At 48.9% G+C, this 23,166-nt stretch overlaps 1 protein-coding gene across 1 annotated transcript in view; it reads left to right on the top strand.

The window, feature by feature from the left end:
- The window catches only part of LOC142767409 (uncharacterized), a 154,834-nt gene that overhangs the window by 29,367 nt on the left and 102,301 nt on the right, over positions 1-23,166 (top strand). The window lies entirely within an intron of this gene.

Genomic DNA, 23,166 nt, shown 5'->3' with positions numbered 1-23,166 from the left:
GAAGTATCGTTCGGAATGAATTGAGACAGCTTCAGGCAGTGTGATCCCAGCCACCTTTGTCAGCCCTCGCTGAGGTAATCAGACAAGAAGTCCGGCAGGCCGTCACACCACTGGCTCCAATCGCACCACCGATTCCCGAGGCCCCAGTCCTGACATACGCAGCGGCATTGCGATTTCCTGCGCCACCGGCTACAGATCCTGCTATGCGGCCAAGGTATCAGGCTATGCAACCATTCTAGGACACTGCTTCGAGCCCGCCTCTCGGCTCAAGGTTTCCGAGCACACCCTCCTGTCTGCCGTCTGCCTCCAGACAAAGTGGTAGCAAGGCAAGCACGTGGCGCACCTCGGATAACCGTCCGCTCGGCTATCACTGCGGCGAAGTGGGTTACGTATACCGGAACTGTCAATACCGGCAACTAAAAGCTCCACGGCTTCCACCCTGATGCTCGATGCCCACGCTATGGTGAACGCCCCCGCGAAATCGAAGCCTATCTCACGGGCCAGCGAACTCCTTCGACTATTCAGCACCACCAGCCGAGATCACCATCGCTTCGCTGGTCTACGTCACCCAGTGGTCGTCATCGTCTTCTGCTCCTTTCAGGAGCCGGTCACCAAGTCCCCGCAGGGGAAACTAGGAATGGCGACTTCTGCGGGTGAAATCACGGTCCGGCGAGCTGTAAAAGACCCTCCTTCGTCGCAACAACCCGACGAGGACCACTTCGGTTTTGCAGTGTTCTCCGACAGCAGAAAGATCGCTTCTGCCGAAATCGCCGTCTTCGTCGACAATCATGCTGTCAACGCCATCGTTGACACCGGCGCCGACTATTCCGTAATGAGCGCTACACTGGCATCTGAACTGAGGAAAGTTACCACACCGTGGCAAGGACCCCAGTTGCGCACGGCAGGTGGCCGTCTGGTGATGCCTACTGGTGCACGGCACGCATTCGAATACGTACGTCGACATTTGCGGGCTCTTTCCTCGTATTGTGCGTGTGCTCTCAGCCAGTCATTCTAGGAATGGACTTCCTTCGTGAATATGGCGCCGTCATCGACCTCGATGAATCACTTGTGTCGTTCGAGGATCCTTTCGCGCTGCAACTGACAGTACACATTTTCGGAAAAGATCGCTTCGTGTTACCGGCGATTCTCTGACTCTCCACCTTGAAGCACCCTCTTTGTCAAAGTAGGATTGGGACAGGACGTGTCTGATGCGGTACTTGCAGAAGCCAATTTGTATCTCCTTATTTCACGACAAATCTGTGTTGCCCGAAGAATCCTTCAGCCAAGCGACAGGCAAAGTTGGGTGGTGATCAGCGATTGCATACTCGTGAACTCCTGCTTCTACGTCAGCGTCTAGACTGCACAGCATGTGATGAATAAGTGTGGCAGAATACTTCGACAAACGTGTCGTTTTTTATATGTAACATTTTTGAGAATAAAAAATTGTGAAAGGAACAAGTAGTCATGACATTGTTATTTATGCAGATCTATACTGAAAACACAACAGATGATTATTTGTGCATGAAAGGTTACGCAGTGAATTAGCGTACTTTCCTTGACAAATATGAAGTCATCAACGTTCGAACCTGGTGGGGGGGGGGGGGGGGCGAGAAACTACACCAGCTACGACACTACATTCAATTGTTGCAAATAGCGTTTCAGCTCTCTTTTGAGTTCATGAAACGTCATTTAAACGCTGGAAACTGAGTTAATTCCTGACAAACAAGGCTACTCCACCACCTCGTGCCGCATGCGGTCTTGGTTGTGAAAGCATTGCATATCCATGTATATTTACGTACTCATCTTCCTTAAGCCATGTCTCCGTTATCGCAAGACGTCGTATTGAAACCAATGTTGGGATAAGTAGATTAGTAGCTGGTTCAAGTTTTCCCTTATGCAGCGTATATTGCAATTGATTGATATGTGGGGTTTAACGTCCCAAAATCTCTATATGATTATGAGAGACGCCGTAGTGGAGGGCTCCGGAAATTTAGACCACCTGGGGTTCTTTAACGTGCACCCAAATCTGAGCACACGGGCCTACAACATTTCCGCCTCCATCGGAAATGTAGCCGCCGCAGCCGGGATTCGAACCCGCGCCCTGCGGGTCAGCAGCCGAGTACCTTAGCCACTAGACCACCGCGGCGGGGCATTGCAATTAAATACTGATATGTTTTTCTGTTTGTGCCATGTCCGTTCAATTTCAGTGTTGTTAATTTTCATCGGTTGCTGTACCTTATCGAGGTTCTCTGCGCATGTCACAGGCAGAACCCTCGAATTTTCTGTCTTGCGCATCAAAACTTTGCCGTCTGACACTCTAGAGAACTTCCATTTTTTTCTCGCGCTTTGCATTCGGTGCTTTTGCCAGAAGTATTTTTTTTTGTGGAACAAAGGTGTTCATTTACAAACACTGGCGAATTATCTTTCAATCTCAGTGTAGACGTATTTTTGGCCGCCCTTAAAACCTGGTCTTGTACTTTGCGAGAGTGGAATTTCACAATGATATTGGCTTTTTCTTTGTCTTTCGACGGCACCCAATGAATTATATCGATGTCAGACTCAGCAATTTTAGAGCCTACGCAAGTTAAAATTGCTTTCATTGTCAAAGGTAGATATTCGTCTCGGACCGTAGGTATTCGTTTTACTTCTATGTTACTCTTACGACTGTAATGCTGCATGTCAGTCAATTCTTTCCTAAAGTCTTTGAGTTCCTTTGCAAGATGCACATTGTCTTTCTTTATTCCTCAGTTATCGTCCCCAACTTTTCCTATTTCTCTATATAGTGTTTGCACTTTTGTTCGCAATGCCTCAAAGGTTTTATTGATGAAGTTCATTGTTTGTTTTCTTTGGTGTAACTCAGTGTTCATTAAACTCTTTTATTCGTGTTTCATTTCATTAAAACTGTTTTATTTCATCATAACTCATCATTTCATCATAAGTCTGTCAATGCCTTGGCAAGATCTTCAACGCTTGTTGGAGCCTTTTCACTTATGTTGTGAACACAGTAGGGGAACAGTCTGGCAGCCTTTATAATGTGTGCCTAAGTAATAATATGAAAGCACCTCGTTAGCAAGACATTCGTATGTCGTAACGGCCTAGACTGCTCCCGTGTAATGCCGTGCTCAGCGAAGGCACCTTTTAAGTTCCCGGCCGATGACGTCGCAGCCCACTAGGATGCGCAGACGCTTTTGGTAGTCCGGCAGGTACTTTACAATTGTAAGATGGATGATCCCCTTGACAGAGTGTGGCATGTCGACGAGGCGCAGGCTCTGGGTTCCTGATGAAAATCGGTGACGGGCACTTTGCACGAAATAAGCACCTCGTCAGTTGTACACAGTGTAAATATTTTTTTTCAAACAGTAAAACACACAGACAAGTCGGCTTAAAAACAGACAGACCAAAATTTTTGCGTTAAAGCATCCCAAGAAAGACTATCAATTAAAAAAAAAGCTGTCAAGTTATTGTGCACCTTAAGGGGACAGGGTAAGCAAAAATATGGAAAAAATATAATTATTTTGCGCAAGTTGAAACCTGAAGCCTTTTATTAACCAGAATCAGTCATTTTTTTGTTGTAGCGTGACTTTTTTTTTTGTCTAAAAATCACATATTTCGAAACTTATGCGGCCGCCTGCATCACCTTTCTTAGGTTCGCTTCACCTGAGTGCATACGTGCGCAGCTATAAATGCGCCGAAAGAAAGGATACTAATTTTTGGCAAGTTTAGTGGGATATATATTTGGTCTGGCAACAAGTACTTCATCTGCCAATTCAATGTTTAGCCGCAGGTAAAAACACTTTGCGGGCGTTTTTTGCACGTGTTGTTTGATCGCATTATTCGCAGAGTTCCAAAAGTATTGTGGTTTAGCCATTAGAATGAATATAGGCAACTTAAAAGACATGCGAAAGGCTGTATGGGCCATATATTTCCACGTGGTATCAACGAATACCAATCGGTCTCACGGCCTTTGCCCGAAGGATGCTGACACCGGGTGCAACTTCAACAAAGCCCAGTTCAGTGGTGAATGCATACGTTCACAAAGAACACCTTCCGACATCTGTTCCTGAGGCTGTTAAGCCAATTTATGAGCAACTTGCTAATCTCAAATCACTTCAAAATGCCTCCACGGGAAAACTCAAAACCCAGCGAGTCGTTCAACATTGTCGTGTGGGAGCGTGCTCCGAAAAACGTGTTTCTCGGACACCTAACACTGAAAATATGCAGTCTTGACGCTGTAATCATCTTTAATGGAGGCAGTGCAGCTCGTGTTCATGTGCTGAGCTCGTTAGGAATTTCGCCAGCCGGTCACCACACAGTGCACGGCCTACGCTCAGATGACCTGCGTTGACAGTACTTGGCGGACACGGCTGCGAAAGAGGCGAGAAAAGAGGCCCTTACGCCGAGACGCCTCAACTCAAAAAGAATGAGTATATGAATGGTGGCTATTAAAAGTGTGCTTAAGTGGCGGTTATTTCGTGGTACTTTTGAAATAAAGCATATTTTTCGCTTTAAACGCGATTATTTCAAAACATGCTGTTTTTGTACCTATGTACATTTTTCTAAGCAACCACTGTATATAGAAGCATACATTTTAGCCAGTATTTAGGGAACGTGCTAGAGAATACACTAAAGTAAAATTCTTCTTGTATGAAGAAGTATATTTTTTTGAAACCCGGCCTCTAATACCGAATAACAGGTGATAATGAGGTACTTCAAGTAAAAAAGAATTACAACAAATGGGCATTACAAGTTTCAGGGATAATTCTGCTTTAGTGAGAATAGGAATGGCTGATGATCATAATGATAGCAAATAATTTTTGTAAGCTCTGTGGTTATGGAGCAAAAGTCACAGCTTTGTCGCGAAGCAATGAATGCGATAGCAAGAAATTGGAAGGTCATGCGCAGAATGGCAAGCAGATAAAAACGTGCCCCACATTTCTCACGCACAAATGTACTCACAGGTACACGAATAACACGAACACGAATAACCGTCTGAGTTGTTACTTCACTGTGCCTGAAAAGCGCACCCTTTTCGCAAACAGAGACTGCGGAAGGATAGTAGGGACCTTTGTGTGCCAAGTAACTACAACAGAATCATTTCGGTCAAAGCTCAAGGTAAGTCAAAACGTACGATTTTCCCCACCGCGAGAAAAGCGCGCGCGTTAGCATCCACTCTGCTCCCTCCCTCTCTCCGCGGGGCAAAGTACGCGTGGGGGATAAGAGCGCTCGCCGCCAGGTCGTGACGATGTGGCAACGGTAAAGTCCCTTAATATAGAAAAAGTACCGACACTCTCCTTCATATTCTTTCCAAAGTGTCAAACCCTCCTCTCCCAGGTGTCCAAAACCTTATCTATATCATCTCCCGAACAGCGACCATGCGGGCGCCGGCCCTATAACTCGGCCCGCGCTACTGTCATATCAAGCATGTGACGTCACACTGATAACACGCGTGATGCTCGTGGTGGCTCGAGAGGCGTAAAAGGAGGGTGCGTGGTGCGGCGGCTCGGTTAAAAGGATTGCGGTACTTTCCTAAAAATATCCACGGACTTTAGGCGACGGGCGCTCATCGCGCCATCTTGCTGCTAATGATGAAACAAGGCAGTTTCTCTCGAGATGCCCGTCACCAGCGGTAAGTGATAGATATAAATAAATAGCTTGCTGTTTGACCGCTCCAGGAGGTGGTTTTTCGTGGCTCAGTGGTTAACGCCTTGCACTCACTCTTCAGAGGTCCCACGTTCGATTCCACACGCCGCAGTCTTTTCCTGATTTATTTTCCTTTCTGGCGTTTTTATATACGTATATATAGACGCGTATAAATATACGGTTCGTGATCGCGAGGACGACGACGACGCCGGCGGCCAAATCCAGCTGAAAGTGTCCATGTAATTGCTATCGCCATAAAAGAAAGTTCGCAGATCCCACGTACAGTGGGAATCGTTGATATGCGAAGCACGAATTAGGAAGGTTGATATGTTACCTAAAACCCAGCACAACGTTACGAGGCTGACGTAAATTATGCCGAACATGACTTCCATGCATGTCATAATTATTATGTTTCCGCCTGGCATTTGTGCTCAGTTGTTCATTGACGTCACCTAATACGCAATGTTGTATAAGTGAAGCTAGCGAAACGGCTGCGGGCGCGTTATGTTTTACGTGAAGCGCATGTCAGTATTAGGCAGTAAGAGTTTAGCGTTAGCGTGACAGCGAAAGTTAAGGGAATGGGGTTACCGGGCAGCAAACGTTCGTTGTGGGCAGGGTCTTATAGTTTAGCGGGATAGCACTTACGTGATTTACGTGTCCCAACTGGGATGGTGGCGTCACCTATTAAAAGTTAAACAGTGAAAATGAAAAGAAAACGAGAATGTTTGCCTATGCCACCGCGCGAAGCATTGTTAGAAGTTTATTTTAGTGATAATAAAAGTAAATAAATATGAACCACGCACCAAACGCGAAAACATCTACGTTGTAGATTTGTTTACATCACGACCTGCTCTACAAACTTACGACCTGCTCATGCCACCGCTCCCCATGTCGCCAGGTTTGTTTTTGCTTGTTTAATTTTTTTAGTTCTCAAAGGTGCCGCAGCACGTCATAGCGCTACAACTAACCCTCATTGCTGCAGCCGCCAAAGCGCTTTCCTGCGCGGTGCGTGCGTGCGTTGACTCGTTTTTGTGTCATTTAAAAGTTGCCGTTCATCAGGATATTTGTTCAAGACTCGAGAGCGTTAGGGTACGACAGGTACAGCACCATTCAGATAATGGTGTACTGCTGCGTTCCATTCTGCAAGTCGAGCAGCCAGCGGTGAACTGGGATATCGTTTCACGAATTTCCCGTCACTTAGATTCGACAGCGCCAATGCTAAAAGCTCGTGGAATAGAACAGGGACAGTTCCCAGTGATTAAGCCAGTTAGAACGCATGGTATAGACTGATACTCGGGTTTTTACAAAACATTGTTGCCTTTACAGAAATGTAGCTTGAAAAAAAAACTGTTGTCACTTAATGCGTTGTATTTTGCTGCTTCAGAGCTAAAACCTTTGTGACATCGCCGGTGAGACACACACGGAAACGCCAGCGGTGCTCCAACAGTGCTCCAACGCACTGCTGCAGGTGCGAGAAATCACTGTAACAACATTGAGGTAATCCACCGGTTTAATCGCACGCTTCCATCGATCGTTAGACATTCGCCAGACGATAGCACAACTACCCACTTCTATTGTTATCCGTGAAGAGTATCATTGAAGAACGATATGCAGGGCATGAAAACTTTCACGGGTCATTGCATGCGTTTTTAGTACCGTATGCGTCTTTATTGCGTCGCAGAAACACACTGAATTCACGTTGACACTCGTTACAAGATCACTGTTTTGCCCACGGACGAATTATTTCAGCACCTTCTAGACAGCGGTTAGGTGGGGCGCACTGCGCAAAAGAAACTGGTGGTGTGGCACATATTGCTCGCGTTCGCCTGCGCTTAGACCAGGACACAAAGCGCTCAAGCTGATTTAGTTGCTGTAATGAACATCCTGGAGCCAACAACTTTGGTACTTCTCACAGCTAGAATGTTGCTTCGGCTCCTTAAATCTGCGAGTTGCTCGATCGGCGCGTTATTAATAAGATAAAAAAAATGGCAGCATATCCACGGGGTGGATGATGGAGAGTGGGGTGAAGCATCCGTCCGTGTATTCGTTCTTGCTTCCGTCCGTCCGTGCGTCCATCCATGCGTCCATCCGCCCGTCCGTGCGTGCGTGCGTCTGTACGTGCGTCCGCACGTCCGTCCATGCGTCCGTCCATGCGCTCGTTCATGCATCCACCCTGCTTCCGCCCATGCGTCCATCCGTTCGTGCAGCCATCCGTGCGTCCATCCATGCATCTGTCTGTGTGTCCATTCGTCCACCTAGTCAACACTCCAAGTACAACAATCTCGCCCGTCCGTGCGTGCGTGCGTCTGTACGTGCGTCCGCACGTCCATCCATGCGCCCGTCCATGCGCTCGTTCATGCATCCACCCTGCTTCCGCCCATGCGTCCATCCGTTCGTGCAGCCATCCGTGCGTCCGTCCATGCATCTGTCTGTGTGTTCATTCGTCCATCTAGTCAACACTCCAAGTACAACAATCTCGCAATTTTTTCATTATATATTCCGCATATAGAAGCACCGCCATCCAGCAGACATTCCAAGGACTAAACGAGAGGTGGCACACGCACACTTTCTTACGGCTGGCGCTTCGTGTCTACTTCCCACCTTAACCACCTCGAGTTCATGGTATATGCTAGTTCACTGTAATCATGGCAGTGCGGCCCAACGCTCGCTAAACCTTTCTGAAACAAAGGAGGTTACGTTCAGCAAGTATAACGTAGCAACCTTTTCTTGTCAGATACTGCTCAATGTACATGCCAATGGCTGCTAATGGGGAATGAGAGACAGAAGAATTTGGCTTTTAGTTGACGCGAACGCTGCGATTTTTTCATTGTTCAACAACGCACAGGAGAAATCTCCCACCGGCACACCCTTGGAGGTCAAAACGTAAAACATGTTACGTACTACGAGGGACGAACGGGTGCCGCTTTGAGGAGCTTCGCCCCTAAAATGGCAGAAACGCGCATGCACGAGTGCACCACTACGGCAGCACGTCGTCTGCTATGAGGGTAAGTCATGGCAGCACCTCGCGGTAACTCCGGTCCCAATGCGCCAATTTTCGGGCCCACACGCCTTCATAGGTGTGGGGCCGATGAGCAGGTCGTAAGTTTATAGAGCAGGTCGTGGTTTACATCAATCTTGTAGTTAGGCCTAGGCGCGTTCGAAATGGGAAGCTATCTAAAAAACTACGCCAACTTATCCGTAATACTCGGTCATCGAAGCTAACTGAAGGCAAGCGAAGCCACTTTGAACAGTCGTTTGCGGCGGACAAGGTGAACTTTTCAACAACTACGCCAGAGAGAGAGAGAGAAACAACTTTTATTGAAACGGCAAGTGTTAGAGGAGTTGACTCCCCTCCCTTAGATGGCAGCTAGGAGTCCTTGGGCCCTAGCGGCATCTTCGGCTTGCCTGATGACCTGTAGTTGGTCCTCGATGCTTGAGCTTAGCAGCGCGGTCTCCCACTGCTCCGTATTCATGTATGTGTTTGGCCCCTTCACGATGTTGGGGCAAGCCCAGATAATGTGTTTGAGGTCCGCCCGCTGATTGCAGTGTTTACATCTGTCTGAGTAGAGGTCCGGGTAACAATGATTATAAGCGATTGGGTTTGGGAACGTGTTTGTTTGTAATAGGCGCCACGCTGTCGCCTGCTGCTTATTTAATGAGGAGTGTGGTGGCGGGTAATGCTGCCTCCCTAATCTGTAGTGCTTCGTAATTTCGTTGTAACTGAACATGCGGTCTCTCTCCGCACGCGGGCTCCGCGTCATTCCTGCCCCTGCTCGGCTCGCTAACTCTCGAGCTAGGGTGTGTGCGGTTTCATTGCCAGGGAGGGAGGAGTGGGCGGGCGTCCATATAACATAAACGTCGCGCTCTCCGCGAAAGTTATTTAAGATTCTTAACGCCTCTTTCGAGACCCTTCCGTTAGCGAAGTTATGAATCGCGGTTTTAGAATCACTGATTACGACGCTGGCCCTTGTGGACGAAAGCGTCAGCGCTATGGCCGTTTCTTCAGCGATTTCCGAATTTCCTGTTTTAATGGTGCCGCTAGCAAGCAGGCCAAAATCTCTTCGAAGCGGGCGTTCGAGAGCGCCTCAATGTTTACGTACACTACGTACACCTACGCTACCCCGGTAACGTGAAATCTGAAAAATACCACGCGTACGGGAAGCGGTACGGGTGACGTACGTATCTGCGCATGCGCACTTCGATTCCGGTATCACGTTACACCAGGTAAACCGGTAAATCCGGTGTACTATAGCTCTCCATTATCATGTTTAGACGTTTCATCTATCTTCGTTGTCTATTCACGTCACGTAATGTCAAATTTTGTATGTGAAGCTCGCGAAATTGCAGCGAGCACACAATGACATGTGTCATGTTTTACATGACATGCCACGATTATCATTTTTGCACCAGTCACATGCCTTCGTCATCTACTCATGTCCCGTAATACCAAATGTGGTGTATGTGAAGCCAACGAAACGACCACGAGCACATCATGAGCGTGCCACGTAGTCATGTTCTTACATGACACGCAATTCAACATTACCATGGTTTCACCAGCCGTATACCTTCATCATTCATTCACGTCACGTAATACCTAATTTGGCGTATGTGAAGCTAGCGAAATGACCGCAAGCCCATCATGAGCTGGCATGTAGTCAAGTTTTTACATGACACACATGTCATGATCATCATACTTGCACCAGTCACATACCTTCGTCATCCATTTACGTCACGTAATACCAAATTTGATGTATGGGAAGCTAGCGCAATGACCACAAGCGTATCATCAGCTGTCATGTAGTCATGTTCTTATATGACATGCACGTCATGATCATCTTGTTTCTACTAGTCATATATCACGTGATACCGAATTTGTCACTAGTCACGTGATACCGAATTTGTCACGAACTAGTCATACGTCACGTGATACCGAATTTGGTGTATGTGAAGCCAGCGAAATGACTGAGTGCATCTTGAGCATGGCATGTAGTCATGTTGTTACATAACACGTAACATGCGCTTCTACTTATGCCACAATCATGCTTGCCAAAGACCATCCGGTCAGGACATATAGAGTTGTGGATTGCCTCAGAGCGCTGTTGCGAAAGACGGCGACGCCAAAGGTCCCGAAGGCGCCACTGCTTCGAATTCCACCGGGAAGATTACCAGCCGTTTGGTAGCGTAGGTTTCTCAGCTCGCGACTGCTTCTGCGCAGAGCTGATAGACGAGCGGACGAGACGACGGTGAGTTAAACAAGGTTTATGTACAGCATATATACAGAGGCGTTACAAATTCGGCACTGGGGCCGACAGAGACGCGAAGAGCCGAGCTCTTCTCTCTAACACATAGCTCTACTCTCAAATGGGTCTGCTCTCACATAGCTCGACTCTCTATCACATAGCTCTCTTCTCTGACACACATGTTTGCTCTCCAACAGGTCTGCTGCTCGCGACGCGCCGCAGGGCTTCTTTTATATGCACCGGGTGGATTCTTTGAGAAAACAAATGTCCAACTAGAAGCGCCGCTGGTCGTGAGGTCACACTCCTCCAATGGGGTCGCCGCTGGGCCGCGTCCTTCTTTCTCATCGAATATGGAGAGGCTGTGCTGCAGGTGGCTGCACCCAAGGACGAGTGACGTCGCCAGGCATTGCGTTAGACTCGCCAGACAGGAAGGCGCCGGTTGCTGGCTCGACGGGCGGCTCGAGTGACTCACTGCACGTGCGCGCCAGAAAGGCGCCGTTAAGTTGTTTATCGCGTCAGGCGGGCTCGCGTTCTGGCCTTGACACAGAATTCCTTTTTTCGAGGCATGGACGTTCGCTGCGGACTCGCAGGCATAACAGCACCCCCGCCGCCAGACAATGCGCCGGAAAGATGAGCTGCTTCCACGTGGCTCGGATGTTAGGCGCGCTCGTTCGCCAGGTCCCTCCAGGTTCGCCTCCAGGGCCATGGGGAGAATACAGCTCCAGACTCTGTTCCGGGAACACATCCCATTCCTGAGGACGAATCCCAGCTCCACTGGCTTGTCGCCACAACTTCTCGACCAGCTTCGCCCGTCTTTTCTGATGATCTTTGGTTTCAGCACTTGTCGATGGTTCTGCAACTTGTCAAGAACGGATCGACAACAGACAGCACACGACACAAGCAAGTGCCCTCGGTCACCCGACAGAACACCAGACAAAGTATAGTACAACATATACCTAGCTACGCGTCTATCGGAATTTTGTTCCCTCTACATCAAGAGGCACATGTGGAACACAAGACTCTTAAAATGACAACTTAATTTTTTTACACGTACAACAACGTAACGAAATAGAATAGAACATAAAGTTGGCTCCTTCAGCTCATTCTGGACGAGAGCGCTCAGCCCAGGTCGTGATGAGGTCAAAATTTTGCCCCGAATTGCCAGCGAGAAACCGAAGGGTGGAGAAGGCACTAATACGCACGGCTCAATGCGTCTGCATTAGCATTTAGCTTTCCGTTTTTTTTAGCGAACGTCGAAGTTGTCCTGTTGGAGCATCATTCTCCATCTCAATAACCGGCCACTTTTAGGCAACGATACCTTTTTGGCACCAAGAGGTGCTCATATGAACTTGCCACCTTGCGCATTTGTGTAGCTCCGATACAAAAGCCCTGCTTTCTCAAAAAAAAAGAAACATTCTTTTTATTTTTTCCCAAGTTTACGCTCTCCATTAGCGCTTTAATCGAGAGGTCCTCACGCTGCTCTCGAATGAGCGTTTCTCGATCAACCCGCGGCAGCCCGTTTCCCTGAAACCAGCGGTGAAGAACGAGAAGACCTTGATCCCCTCACCGACTACGGAGGGATCCTGGTGGCCTACAGAAAGGCCAGGAGAGCCTTTCCGCCCCCGCATCGTGAACTGTCACGTGCGGAAGCAGTGAAGCTCCGACAACTGCAAACGGAATGCGTGCTAACGCCAGCATTGGCCCGGCACGTATGCCCCGACATGTTTGTGGACGCTAAGTGTAGCGCGTGCGAACGTGAACTAGCCACCCTCCGCCACATCATGTGGGGCGGGTGTAACAGTGGTGTGAACAATGGGAATGGGCAGTGCCAGGACGCCACGTATCCCAATGAGGTGGGAGCATGGATACGCTCCCAAGACTTAAACACACAACGAAGGGCCATCCAGCGGCTTGAGGAGGCCCTGGCAAAGCAGACGAGAAAGGGAACCGACGCCCCGGACAACGGGAGCGGAGGAGCCCGAGTATCCAATGCCTAGCCAGAGCACAACGTCCTCAAGATCTAGAGCCTGGGACTATAGGACTATTAGCTATAGTTTTTTAGATAGGGAATACCCGCGCCCTGCGCGGACTTCCCGCACGCCGGGTGCACAAAAATGTTGTTTCTCTCTCTCTCTCGACAGCTCACTCCAACTTTCCGCTACAGGCGAGAGAGTTGCAGCCCTTTCACTCTGATTCAATGGCGCCATGTCGTCTCCCCTTGCTACGCATACCGCGCCGGTCGCTTCGGCGACGGGGCGCTCGCGTGACTGCTCACATGACTCACACGGAAAATTTCCTCTCTGAGGTTCCGTCGACCCGCCGACAAGGTCCCTTGAGAGTTCACCGCATTGAACAAGATCAAGCTTCTGCGAAAGCTTCCGCGCTTGCGATCGCGTGAGGGCCATGTACGCTAAGTTGGGGAAGAACGATTTACCCTGCTCTTTGAGAAGCTGCTCTGAGTTGTTGGAGAAAAGATAAGGAAAACGATCAGGAAGCGCGGCAGACACAGCCGCTTCGGTGCGAAGCTTACCGAACTGGCCTTCAATGACATCCGTGGCGATTGGTAAGCAAGCACTCTGCTCCTCGGCGACTTGCCTGATCCACGCGCATTCTCCTGTAAAGTCGTCCGGAGACATCAATGAAGGATGGACAACATCCATGGTTGCCGCTGAGTCACGAAGTGCTCGACACGTTTGTCCATTCACACTAATTTCTTGGATATACGGCTCCAACAACCGCATGTTCTTTTCCGATTCTCGGATTGTTGCAAAAGCAAACTTTTGCTTACAGTTTATCGCGATGTGCCCTTCCTTTTTGCAGTTGTAGCAGATTAGCGGCTTCCGTGATTCAAACTCCCGTGTGGTATCAGTGCGTTGTTTAGGAACCTCACTCGATTTCTCCGCTTCCGTTTGCCCTTCCCCTACAGTGTCCTTCGTAAGAGACGGGTCCTTCTTAAAATTACGGTGCGGAGCGGGTTTTCGTTGATCAGGTTTCCTTGAAAAGCCCTCTTTCCTTTCATCCTTTTCAACGCGCACTGCCCTGCTATGCAACTTTCGGCGAGTATAATACTCCTCAGCTAACTTTGCTGCCTTGTTTAGCTGTACTTCACCAAGTTTGTCCTGCAGCCAAAGTTCGACATCCTCCTCGATGCAGCGGTAAAATTGCTCCAATGCAACGCATTCCACCACTTTATCGCGGTCGTCATAAACACCTTCGCCCTTGAGCCATTCAATTAAATCGTCTTTAAGACGAAACGCGAAGTCACCGTGTGATATACTCCCCTTTTCAGCATACCGGAACCTTTGCCTGAAAGCCTCTGGTGACAACTTATAACGTCTCAAGAGCACTTCCTTAACCTCGTCATAGCTCTCAAACGCTTCCCTCGACAAGCAAGTTATTGCGTCGGACACTTCGCTGGGAAGAAGAGCTAACAGGTTTCGCGCCCAAAGAGACCGCTCCAAAGCGTTTCGCTCACAGACATGTTCAAACTTGACGAGATACTTCGCCATGTCCTCGCCTACTACGAACGGTGGCAGTTGGTCCCGAATTCTATAACCGCTGACCTGAACTGTTGGAGAAGCTACGCTAGGCGCCTGCGAACACTGTAGTATTGCCAATTCTATTCGTTTCAACTCGAGGCGCTCCTGTCTCTCGGCTTCCTCGCGGCGTTCTCACCTTTCAGCTTCTTCACGAACTTCTCGCCTTTCAACTTCTTCACGTTCGCGAGCTTCTCGCCTTTCAGCTTCTTCGCGAGCTTCTCGCCTTTCAGCCTCCTCGCGGCGTGCTTTGATATCCACCCAGGCCTCATCGACTTCCTCAGCCGACACTCCCTCATCCTTCATGATCTCAAGGATCGCTTGTTTTCGTTTCGCACGGCCCAAAGTAATGCCTAGTTCCTCACAAATTTCAATGAGTTTCTTCACTTTAAGACTTTAAGGTTCTCCATCGTTCACACTAGCTTCTTGCTGTTTGCCCCTGTTAACAATTTACTTGCCGTACCCACTATAAATCAACTAGCAAGACGCGCAAGCAATTTTTCACACTCCCGTGTTTACCCCCTCCGCATTACCTTGGTTTCAAAGCACTTCGACTTTGCTTGAAACGATCAAACTCACTTCAATGCTTCACACAGCCCTTCTCTAAACTACTACAACCTGAGCTAGAGTAGTCTGGTGAACTGAGGGGAAAACATCAGGCACTCACCGCATCGATGTCGCTGACGCCGGCTGATCCCGCAGCTGCCAACCACTGTGGCGACGCGCTCCTCCGACGACGTTACGAAGGGCGCTACGAATCTCACCGCTGCAACCACTGTTTCGAAAGACGGCGACGCCAACACGGTCCCGAAGGCGCCACTGCTTCGAATTCCACCGGGAGGGTCACCAGCCGTTTGGCAGCGTAGATTTCTCAGCTCGCGACTGCTTCTGCGCAGAGCTGATAGACGAGCGGACGAGACGACGGTGAGTTAAACAAGGTTTATGTACAGCATATATACAGAGGCGTTACAAATTCGGCACTGGGGCCGACAGAGACGCGAAGAGCCGAGCTCTTCTTTCTAACACATAGCTCTACTCTCAAATGGGTCTGCTCTCACATAGCTCAACTCTCTATCACATACCTCTCTTCTCTGACACACATGTCTGCTCTCCAACAGGTCTGCTGATCGCGACGTGCTGCAGGGCTTCTTTTATATGCACCGGGTGGATTCTTTAAGAAAACAAATGTCCAACTAGAAGCGCCGCTGGTCGTGAGGTCACACTCCTCCAATGGGGTCGCCGCTGGGCCGCGTCCTTCTTCCTCATCGAATCTGGAGAGGCTGTGCTGCCGGTGGCTGTACCCAAGGACGAGTGACGTCGCCAGGCATTGCGTCAGACCCGCCAGACAGGAAGGCGCCGGTTGCTGGCTCGACGGGCTGCTCGAGTGACTCACTGCACGTGCGCGCCAGAAGGGCGCCGTTAAGTTGTATATCGCGTCAGGCGGGCTCGCGTGCTGGCCTTGACACAGGTTTCCTTTTTCCGAGGCATGGACGTTCGCTGCGGACTCGCAGGCATAACAGCGCTCATTAGACATGCTAGCCGTGTCCCCGACCACCACTTGGCCTTTCTACCCTCCGGAAGACCACGTGCTACGTTTTCAGACGTCATAGACAAGCACCTAAACAGCATTCCATCAGTATATACGTCAGCTACGAGAATGACATGTTATTTGTGGTGCCTCGACCAGCCGCAAGTACGTCTAGAAATCCCGGGTATCAAAAAGAAAAGCAATCACTCCGGAGTAGCATTGAAGAAAGCAACACTGCTATTATTACATGAGTTGTACTTAGACCGAACGCAGATATACACTGATGGGTCCGTCTCGTCCAGCAGCTCATCAGGTGCCGCTGTAATTCCGGCTGCAGCAATGACAATCAAGTTTAAGTTGTCGCATATGACTACATCTACGGCATCAGAGCTTGCTGCTATAAGGGCTGCTTTACAATATCTCGTTTAAGAACGTGCAGAAAAATGGGTCATATTCTGCGATTCGAAGGCAGCGCTTCAGAGTTTGCAGTCTGCCATGCGTAGGAGGAGTCATGAACAATCGGTACAAGAAATAAGGCATTGTCATCATGAAGCTGTAGCACGAGGGCATGATATTATATATCAATGGCTGCCTGGACATATCGGTATTACCGGAAATCAATTAGCCGATGATGCAGCCCGCTCAGCCCATGAAGGAAGCCGTGTAGTCCCGATTCCTCTATCAAGAAATGATGCAGCAAGACAACTTTATCTGCTGGCTCGAGATTTTACACGCACGTTCTGGTCGTCTACCAGCTTCCAAAGGTGTCAATTTTATGAACTGGATCCTTCACTCAAGATAAAGCTACTATCACAACTCTCTCGCTCCGATGCGACACTGTTATGCCGCCTTTGGTTGGGTGTTGCATTCACAAAGGTGTACTCCTTTCGCATTGGTATTTCAGACACTCCTACATGCGACTACTGCGGAGCTTAAGAGACCATCGAACACGTCCTGTGAAGTTGCACTTGCTATGACACACAGCGATGCCAGCTCCGGATGGTTTTGAATCAACTTCACCCCGGACCATTTTGTGTGCAGAAGATACTAGGATCTTGGGCATCTGCCTCAGTTGCGCAGAAAGCGACTAAAGCACTGCTACTCTACTTAAAGTCAACAAACCTGAGTGACCGCCTAGACTGTGTGTGCTCCCCGAGTGTGCTAGTGATTGTGTGTACCTTTTCATCTCTCTGCAACCTCTTTTCTCCCCTTCATCCCTTCCCCAGTGCAGGGTAGCAAACCGGATGTGTGTCTGGTTAACCTCCCTGCCTTTCATTGCATCTTTATCTCTCTCTCTCTTTCTCTCTCTCTCTCTACATAACACGTTTGTTATTATTTCCACGTGAGGAGCTGTCAGTTTTGTTCGCCATGCAGTCATGCCATACCACACCAGTTTCGTGGTTTGTCATGTTAACGAAACCACCATAGGAGCAGTAAGACTTTGACATGTTAATCATGACATTCATCACATACATATCATAATTTTCATGTTATAACACGTATGCTCGTCCTACAGTCATGTTATGCCATACAAATTTTGGTATAGATCCCATTATTTAAACGGCCAGAAGAGCTAAAGTCATAGGCGGCTAGATAGATAGATAGATAGATAGATAGATAGATAGATAGATAGATAGATAGATAGATAGATAGATAGATAGATAGATAGATAGATAGATAGATAGATAGATAGATAGATAGATAGATAGATAGATAGATAGATAGATAGATAGATAGATAGATAGACAGATAGATAGATAGATAGATAGATAGATAGATAGATAGATAGATAGATAGATAGATAGATAGATAGATAGATAGATACGGTAAAACTCGTCGAAGTTCGCTTAGACATTTTTCATATTAAAAAGGTCAATAATGTTGGCTATAAATACATGGCGGGTATAGGGCTTCCCCTGTTCCCTTAACTGAATGAGTATCAAAGGTACACGTAGATACTGGTATATTGATTAAATACTGAGTGAGTTTCTGAATTTGCCTTAGGCGGGTCGTGTTGAACGTGTTCATCTGTGATCTGTACAGTTGGGTGTTCATAATTTATTTTTCCTGGTTCCTGGTTTATGTTCCTGGTTTCTCAGACATCGGGAACGAAGGGTCTCTCACTCACGACCTTCTTGTGAAGTCACTCGCTTGGAAGCGGGATCAGCGCTTACTGTCCGAGGCCTATCGCCGCGCCATAAATCGCACTGCAGACCCTTGCGTAGACTTCGAGCGCTTCGTTTGTGGTAGCACGGATTCCACCCACGTGCTCCAGAACATGCAGTCCAGGTGAGCATGCGTACAACGCGATAAGATTATGGGACGCACCGGTGCTTAAAAGGTTTTACTGAAGGAGCAGAAAAAAAAAGATACCGTGGGAATTTAAGCATGTCAGTGTGAGCAAGACTTATTTAGAGTGTGTATTTGTAACACAGGCTGAAGAGGTTGCAATTGCTCTTGCGTCCTCTCACAGTAATTACCGTTATTTTATCACGTATTCGCGCCACGCGTGTCGTAATTATTTAGACAAATTCCACCGGACTAACGTCACGAAAATTCAGTGGCGCTGTCTTGGTAGGCAAAAGACGCTCTGCCTACCGCAGTTTCTGCTGCGTTTTCAATTGTGCATATAGTGTTCTCAGTCAAGCAACGAGAAAAAACGATATTCCAACAAGCTGCGTCGCAGTTGGATGTGAGTCGCGTCTCACAACATAGTTTTGTTTGTTGGCGCACATCGCAGCCCTCAGCGAAATTATGTGCGGACGTCGCTATAATTTTTCCCATAATGTCGACATCGGCCTACCTGTGTTCACAAACATGGAATGGGTCTATAGAGGGGTACATATCACCATTAGCTGAGACAATACTGCTCAACTGCATAAGAGACACTGCCCCTCATACGAAACACCGGCCCATCAGGGACACCGGACCATCAGGGATTACGGGAAAGTGAGGCTACAAATGCGGCTACTCGAGTGCTCATTTCTGGGCTACCTTCGTGAATGCTGATGTAAACCGACAAGTAGGGTTACCCTCTCCTCCACTATAAGGAAATTCCTCCTTACTATTGGGAAAGTTATCGCCCTCCGCCCGCAAAGGGTCGAAGAAAGCAGAGGAGCACATTTTGCTTCGCCTGCAGGAGAATACATTGATATGTCCAGCGAAACATTTTGTCCAGCGATATGTCCATTTTGTCCACCATTTTGTCCAGCGAAACGACCTGTCCAGCGAAACATAGCGAAACATTTTGACCCTTTGGTCACAGGACAGTACCAGCAGTGTGGGGAAGTGTCAGAAACCTATCACATGTGTGGGCCGGCCAAGATAACAGTCATTACTCCTAACCAATATCCTAGGTGACAGAACTGGGAGGCGGCCCTGGATGGCTTCTCAGTCCTTCACAGGCCCTGCGGGCCTTGGTCCGAAGAGCCACGATGGCAGCTTTAACCAATGGCGTCCCGAAATAGAGACTCCACCGAGTCTGCAGGGACGTCCTACAGTTCTCTTTTGTAAATAAATGTTTTTCACCACCACCACCAAAAAGACGGAGCACAAGAACAGGACATCGTCTGCATGCACCACGAATTCTTGTAGTCTTGTGCTCCGCCTTGTTCACGGTGAATATATATATATATATATATATATATATATATATATATATATATATATATATATATATATATATATCATAGCTGTTGGCTGGCGGTTCCTCGGGCCTAAGAAAGGTCTTGCATACCAAGACTTCATACGTGGTGGAGCGTGCTGTACGATCCCCCGTCGTCCTCTCGACCACTCTACGCCCTGGAGCTAAGTTCAGGTCACCGCTTGGACCAGGTGTCCGGAGATATGTCGCACCAAAATAAGGTCGGTGCTGCAGCCGTTCCCACTCCGCCACCGCATGCCGCGCCTTCTCACGTCATTAACAGCCTCCAACGTGAGTCCCATCGCTTCGCTGGTATGCGCGGGGAAGATGTGGAGGAATGGCTGGACGATTTCGAACGTGTCGGCGCTGCTAACCGGTGGGATAACACCTACAAACTCGCCCACGTCTCACTCTACCTCATGGGTGTCGAGAAGACGTGGTTCCTCAACCACTTCATCGACATCCCCGACCAGTCAGCCTTCAAAGATCAGCTTCGCCATGTCTTTGGCACACCGGCTGTTCGTTTGGCTCTCGCAAAGAAAGCTCTCGCGGCTCGGAAACAGCATATCGGGGAGTCGTATACATCCTACATCAAGGATGTTCTTTCACTTTGCCGCTGGGTTGACACACCAATGACGGAGTCAGACAAGGTACGCCAGCTTCTTGAGGGGATGGCACCCGTCGCATTCAGTGCCGTTGCAATCCAGAATTCGGCTACCGTTGCTAACATTGCGACAACCTGACAGCGCCTCGAAGAACTTGAGTCTATGCGCCTACAACCAGACAGTGACGCGGCCCGTATTACGGCGGATCCAAACCTACGAGACACAATAAGGGTGATTATACGCGAAGAATTAGAATCAATGGGATTCACACTACCTTCAGTGTGTCCCATTCAGTCTTCTTCAACGTCATTGCGCGATGTCATCACGGAGGAGCTCACGTCCATGACCCACATGGCCCACCTGCAGCCCCCTGTCGCTCGTACTCTCCCATCGTTCTCGCATGCCACCGATGCGCCATCAGGTACCGTCAGCTCGACGTCGCCGCCAAGAACGTACGCGTCGGTTGCCGCCGCACCTCCTACAAGCTTTTCCACGAGCTTTCCAGCACCACCGCCTGAGCCGTCATCTGTCCCTCTCACTGCTTTCTCTCCAGGTGCAGTTAACGCAAGCTACTACCCTTCTTATCGATCGACTTGCCCTACGTGCTATTACTGCGGCTATCATGGTCACATTTCACGCTTTTGCTGCAAGCGCCAGCAAGACGAGCGACGAGGGTACGACATACGTGAACGGGACTATACCGCAGGAGCCTTGTACCAGGGCCGCCGTTATTCGTCACCGCCACGTCGGTCTCCATCTCCGCCAGTATCGGGTGAACTGCGCAGTAGTCATCGATCAACCCGACGCCGTTCATCATCGCCCTACCGTCGCTCCTCTTCTCCTTTTCAGCCTGCTTCCCTCGCTTCTGATCGGCGTCCGGAAAACTAAGCGATGCAGTTTTTGCAGGACAAACTGCATTCCAACACAGGACTCCAATTCCTCCAGCGCACCCTTAGAATATGATTTCAGTCACAGTTGAGGAAGTGGACGTTGATGCTTTGGTGGACACTGGGAAGCAGCTGCTTTTTCTATTATTCGTGCTGATTTGTGTACCCGTCTTCGAAAAGTCATGACACCTTATGATGGAGCAACACTGGTTACAGCCCAGGAAACAATGATTTGCCCTTCCGCTCTCTGTACTGCTCGTGTGCTAATCGACGACATTCTTCATCATATAGAATTTGCTGTGCTATTTCCATGCTCCCACGAACTCATTTTAGGCCGGGACTTTCTTTCCTCTGCTTCCGCGGCTATTTGTTTTGCACAACGTGTCGTCAATCTTACTGACACAGACCGCTATCTCAGCGACGAAACCTACAGGCCACTTCGACTCATCGCTGCTGTAGACATCGAATTACCACCACACGAACATCAGTTAGTCACAGTTTTGTCCAACGACGTCGACTCTGGTGACATTTTGGTCACTCTGTTGCCCCATTGCCTTAATAAAGGCATAGCTCTCGCATCAGGTGTAGCTCGCTTCAACAATGGATCAGCTGTCCTCGCTGCTACGTACCCCACACCAGATAAAATTTTACTGCTGTGGGGCACTACTGTCGCCTGCTTTGCCGATCTGGAGCATGTGTGCGTCGTGCCTCTTACCCCTGTCTCCTCTAAAGGCCATCCTGCAGATCATGCTGCTTCCTCGGCCTTTTCAGCAGCCATCAACAGACTTGACAGACTCGCAGAAGCAGCAGCTGCTTGATTTGTTGGAAAAGCATGCAAACTCTTTTTACGTTCATTCATCCACCCTGTGCCAGACAACCGCTAGAGCACATCGTATTCAGACCGATGGAAGATCCATTGTGCACCGCCGACCGTACCACGCCTCTCTAGCCGAACGAAAAATCATCGTGGAAAACGTAGACGATATGCTGCAACGGGAGATATTCCAGGCCTCAACCAGTTCTTGGTCGTCTCCCATCGTTCTGGTGCGTAAAAAAGGTGGTTCCGTACGATTTTGCGTCGATTACCGACCACTCAATAAGATCACTAGGAAGGACGTACACCCCATGCCACGCATCGACGACGCCCTCGATTCTTTACAAGGTGCTGAATTCTTTTAGAGCCTCGATTTGCGTTCCAGCTATTGGCAAATCCCCATGCACTAAGATGATAAAAAAAACTGCGTTTGCAGCCCCGGACGGCCTATACGAATTCAATGTTATGCCGTTTGGCCTATGCAGTGCGCCCGCAACTTTTGAGCGCATGATTGACACCGTCCTGCGTGGCCTGAAATGAGACTTGCCTATGTTATCTCGATGACATTGTTGTCTTTTTATCGACGTTTCCTCAACATCTGCGACGCTTGGACGAGGTCCTGACTTGCCTTGTGGGCACTGGTCTTCAAATTAACACCAAGAAGTGCCATTTCGCCAGCAGATTTATTAAGGTCGTCGGTCATGTTGTGAGCAAGGACGGAATTCGTCAAGACCTCGATAAAACTGCTGCAATGCTTCACTTCCCTCGCCCTGACAAACCGAAGTATTTGCCAAGTTTTCTTGGTCTCGCCTCTTACTTTCGGCGATACATGCAAAACTTTGCCTCCATAGCCACACCAATCCATAAGCTACTTGCTTCCGGTATGCCCTTTCAGTGGTCTCAGGAATGTGAATCGGCTTTCGACAGGTTGGAGAGCGACATCACGACCAACCCCGTGCTTTCTCATTTTCACGATGAAGCACCGACCTTCCTGCATACAGATGCTAGCAGCCGCGGTTCAGGAGCCGTGCTCCTTCAACGTGACAACTTTTTGCGAGAGCGAGTCGTTGCATACGCCAGCCGCGTCCTCTACGGAGCCGAGAGGAACTACACGATCACAGAGCAGGAGTGCCTCGCCATTGTTTGGACAGTGTAGAAATTTCGTCCTTATCTGCACTGCCGTCATTTCACCATTGTGACCGACCACCACGCTTTATGTTGGCTGTCGACACTCAATAACTTGTCGGGACGCCTCGGCTGCTGGATTCTACGC

This window comes from Rhipicephalus microplus, chromosome 1 (assembly GCF_043290135.1).
Source record: "Rhipicephalus microplus isolate Deutch F79 chromosome 1, USDA_Rmic, whole genome shotgun sequence".
In the NCBI taxonomy this organism is placed as follows: Eukaryota; Metazoa; Arthropoda; class Arachnida; order Ixodida; family Ixodidae; genus Rhipicephalus; species Rhipicephalus microplus.
Note: the sequence above shows the minus strand (reverse complement) of the source record. Positions and strands in the feature narration are given on the sequence as shown.